The sequence below is a fragment of the Micromys minutus genome, assembly GCF_963924665.1.
Source record: "Micromys minutus genome assembly, chromosome: 3".
In the NCBI taxonomy this organism is placed as follows: domain Eukaryota; kingdom Metazoa; phylum Chordata; class Mammalia; order Rodentia; family Muridae; genus Micromys; species Micromys minutus.
In genome coordinates, this window is record NC_137972.1 from 1,131,925 (window position 1) to 1,137,086 (window position 5,162).

Below are 5,162 nucleotides of genomic sequence, written 5' to 3' on the forward strand. Positions count from 1 at the left end.
GGGATTGAAGTTTTAATGTAAGATTTTGTAAAGTCTGTGGGACTCTAAGGTTATTTAGATCTTGGGGATGAACAAGAAAGTAAGGGTTGAGGCTTAATAGTGATGTGTTTGTGTGTCGAGTTGACAAGGGGTCAATTTTACTGACTGGTTTTGTGTCAACTTCACACAAGCTGAGTTAATCACAGAGAAGGGAGCCTCAGTTGAGGAAATGCCTCCATAAGATCCAAGTGTAAGGGATTGTTTCAACTAGTGATCAAGGAGGAAGGGCCCAGCCCATTGTGGGTGGTGCCATCCCTGGGCTGGTAGACCTGGGTTCTATAAGAAAGCAGGCTGAGCAAGTCAGGGGAAGCAAGCCAGTAAGCAACATCCCTCCATGGCCTCTGCATCAGCTCCTGCTTCCTGACCTGCTTGAGTTCCAGTGCTCAGCATAAAAGCCTGGGGGGGGGGGGTGACAACGGCACACTTGTAACCCCAGACTGTGAAGGCAGAGAAAGGAAGATCCCCATCGTGTGAGTACTGGCCAGCCTAGCGAAATCAGGAGAGTCCTGGGTTCAACAAAAAAGACTGTCTTAAAAATTAATGTATAGAGTAACTGAATAAAACACTCAGTGTTGACCTCTGACCTCCAAATGCACACACACACACACACACACACACACACACACACACACACATACACACATGGGGTCAACTGTATCACACACACATAAATGGGGTCAAACTGTATCATTTGCTCAGTGGAGACTATGATTTTGTGCCTTCATAGACTATACTGTGTCTTGTGTCTTTCTGTTCCGGTTCTATGAACATGAGGAGTTCCAGGGGAAAGCATTGATCTAACAAAGTCCTCAGAACCATCTCTGGCAAGATAGTTTAAAAATTGGTTTCCATGATGAAAGCACATGTAAGTGATAGATGTTTCCTGCTGGGGAAGCCAACAGTGTGCCACAGGAGCTGGTACCAAGTCTGGACAGAATCTGACATCTCTCTAATGATCTGGAAAAGGGAGCCAATGGCTCATTCATGGGGTCCATGGAGGAGATAAAATGGTTTGTGGAGAGCTGTGAAGCAAGAATATTAGTAATAACAGGAAAGCTAGATTATGGAAATGCTTGCTCATCGTTGAAAGTCATGTAATGGGAGTGATCCATCCAGAAATCACCATGGGTACCAGCCAATACCTGGAGGTAATGCCAGAAGGAAAATAAGGCAGAAAATGGAAGCTGAGCCAGCATATTGGCATTGCTTACTGGAAAGATCTGATAATACCTGGCCAGGGTTTATGGTTTTCCCTAGCCCTTGACACACACAACCAGAAATCTATTGTACTCTGCCTGGTGGCTAGCCTGGTCTCTTGCTTACTTCTTGCTGGCTAAGAAAGATGCCCCTTCATGGGTTTCCCCTCATTGTGTCAAACCAGTCAAGCAAACAGATATTGCTTAACACTTTGTCCCTAGAGGCCAATAACAAAGGCATGGCTAAAAATGTGGGTTGGTCTTCCATGTAGAATGTTGGAGAACATTCCAGTTTACATTGAGAAATGGTTACATCTTTGGCCTCTTCCCGAATATTGACCCAGGTGTACTGTTCTCAGTTTTGTGCCCAGGGTGACAGTGCTCGACACTGCAGGGGTTTTGGTATTTACAGCACCTTGAGTGTTTTTCATGGCACATGGGCCTCCTTTCCAATGTCTATTCTCAGTGAGGCACTGGGAATGACTGAAGAATGTAAGCTGTTTAAGTGTCAGCTAGTATAGACCCAGGATTTCAGAAGGCCAGGGTCAAATATCTGTTTCTTCAGATTTTCCAGAGAGTCTAACTGTTCCATGAAAGTCCCAACAAACTCCTCTCCTCTCCATATTCTGTTGTCTTTCCTCTTGCTGTTTTGAGATGAGGACTCATGTAGCTCAAACTGGTTTCTAACTTATTATGTAGCTGATCTTGACCTCCTAACCCTTCTGTTTCTACCTCCCTCTGCTGAGACTGCAGGCAAATGCCACCATACCCACTCCTTCCTAGTCTTGATTGTGAGCTTTACTAGGCCTTGTAGCTCTTCTGAGAGAGAGGGACAGCAATCTTACCCTGAGGTGACAGTCCTACCTGCAGGCAGGAAGTCGTGGTCAGCTTCTCATCGCGGCATAGCATCATGTAAATTAGTATAATGTAGCAGTAAATACTTTAAAAGTTGTGATCAGCTCCACGGCACCACACCACGCTACCCCCTTTTACTCTCTGTTCCAGATGGTCTCTCCGTCCCCAAGGCTGGCCACATGCAGTGGCCGCCCTCTCCTGGTTGGCTCTCTGTCAGGAACTCTGCTCACATTCCAGGCAACCACCCCCTGTGGTTATTATCACAATTCCCAATAGCCCAACAAAATCAAAACTCTAGAGGCTTGTAATTCATCAATCAGATTTATATCAGTAAATTCTCACTCCACCAAATGTCCACACAATAAACTCAGAGTCAATTGATATTGATATAAACTGCCCACCTAGATAAGACAAATTGTCCTGTAATAATTCATAAGTTATAAATCCTCCGGTAGCGAATCCCATTGGATCCGCCACCTGAATCAGGAGTCTCTTCTAACCTACACGTTTTCTCCAGCTCCTTCCCATCCCAAGGGAAAGCCTCTTTCTCCTGCCTCCCACATTCTTCTCTCCAACCTAGAAGTCCCACCTCCTCCTCACCCAGTGACTGGTCCCTGAAATCTTTGTCACTACCCAATCACAGGCTTTATCTTGTGCCTGCCCTCACCTGCATATAGACATCAACTGCAGCATAACATTAACATTCTTAACCCAGAAAATGTCACTCTTCTTGTGAGAGTCAGGAGTCTACTTAGCAACGCTATCCAACTATATTGTCTTGGGCCATTAATAAAGTTGAATCTGTGTTGACTCAACATTTGGAAGAGCTGTGGATAGCAGGGCGAACTTGCAAGTGAATTATTGCACAATTACTAGATTAACCAAGGAGAAATGACAAGGGCAGGCAGGAGTGATGGTTCTGGACACGTGAGTCAGACAGTGTCCAGCACACTGGGGATGGGATAAGCTCTGCAGACCGAGGCTCACTGATGGCTGTTCTACACCACGCTGCTGGAGACCCCCACATCCTCTGTACCTCAAGGTATGCATGAGGACACTTATTACAGGATACACCCCTTTCCTGTTCTGTGATGTGGAAATGCCCAGATTTAGGAATAGCCCTTTGAGAGTAATGTTGGGTTATGACCAGAATGGATTAGAGTGTTTGGCTTGGACTCGGGGAAACACTGAGAAGGTTCTGTAGGTTCTCAGGCCCTGCTGGAGGCAGATCTGTCCCTTGTCATATTGTCAACTGGATGCCTGCCCAGTGTTAAACCGCAAACAGCTGATAGTTCTGAATCCTGCAGCCGCAGTCTCTGCCTCTGCCCTTCCCAATGTGAGGCCTCCACCTGCTCGATGGTCCCTTGAAGCCATTGCAGCAGGAGCTGCTATGATTACATTTCACGTCACCCTCAATTAACCTGACAGAATACAGTCCTCCCAGCCCCTCCAGAGACTGAGAGGAAAGAAGAGGCTTAAGGTGAACAACAAAAAAACTTTTATGTTTCTGGCTCTCCTGAAGGTAAATCTCTCAGAAAATTGCACTTTTATTGTTTCCAGGACCTAAGTCCACACTGTAGCAGCCCAGGCCTGGAAGGTCCTGTCAACTCACCCATCAGCTCTCACAGGGTGGGGACCCCTGTGAGACTGGAGCCACTCAGCACAGTGGAGATGCTAACGACTGAGTCCCAACAAACACAGGTCCTCCTGCCTGGAGGGTGCCTCAGGTTTCATCTTTCAGATAAAAATAGCACAGAGCTTGATTACAAAAGAAATAAGGAGGGAGTGTGTTATTTGTGTGCAAGTGTGTGTGTGTGTGTGTGTGTGTGTGTGTGTCCCCACAGGATAGTGTCAAAGCCAAATGCCTATGGAATTTTCCATTGAAAAAGGAAAATGTAGTTGCTGTCAAGCTCTCTCAGGGAATCCATCTCTCCTCCCTCCCCCTCTGAGGCTGGACTGTGAACAACCCAGAAGCACTGCCTTCTGTACTAAAGTGGTGCCTGTTAGATATCCCTCCATATGCAAATGGGGCTTAGGACATAGCTGCTCACACCATCTATATAGCACACGATAGCATTTATTACACAGAGAGCAATGCTGACAATTTAACTGAGAGTTGGGAGAGAAACCTAGCTAGATATTCAATCTGTTTTCAATGCTAGAATATGCCAAGCACCTTTTTATTAAATCTAATGGATTACAGGCTATTATTTCACCGAATCATATCAATCATTGAAGGCCTAAGATACAGGGTCAACAAATTAGCAAAAATATATCTGGTATGGTGGTATACATCTTTAGTTCCAGGGCTCAGGAGGCAGAGGAAGATAGATCTCCTAAGTTAGAAGCCAGCCTGGTATACACAGTGAGTTCCAAGCTAATGGGGGATACATAGTAAGACCCTGATTCAAAAAAACAATACAACACAACAAAACAACAAAAGGGAAATCCAATCTGATAATTGTCTTTCGTTATCAACTTGATACTAATGAGTCAGCATAGATAGCAACCATTCCCTAGACAAGGAGTCCTGAACTGTATGGAAGTATGGGCGGCACCATTCCCTAGGCAGGGAGTCCTGAGAGAAAGCAAGCAAGTAAAATGAGCATGAACACATTCATTGCTCTCTCTCCTCTCGGCTCTGGATGTGATAAAAACTGTTTGTTTTATCAAAAAGTTTCTGCATTGACTTCCCCACAAGAATCTACTATAACCTGGAATTGTAAGCAGAAATAAACCCCAATTCTTTCTTACCCAGATCCCTTTAAAAAAGGTTAACACCTTTATCATCAAGAGCAACAGAAATAAATCTAAAATACCCAGTTAATCTTGATTTTCAGATAAATGATAATTAACATATGTTACATGAAACACAGTTACACCAAAAATTACTTCTATTTTATCTGGAAGTTTTACCAAAAGGCTTACTTACAAGCTAGGTAACATACGATGTAACTATAATCCTAGCTTTTTTGGAGGCCTAAGTGCTAATATTCCTTGAGCTCAGGAGTTTGGGTTCAGCCTGGGAAACATGGTAATATGCCATTCATCAGCTCAAAAAGAAGAAAGAGA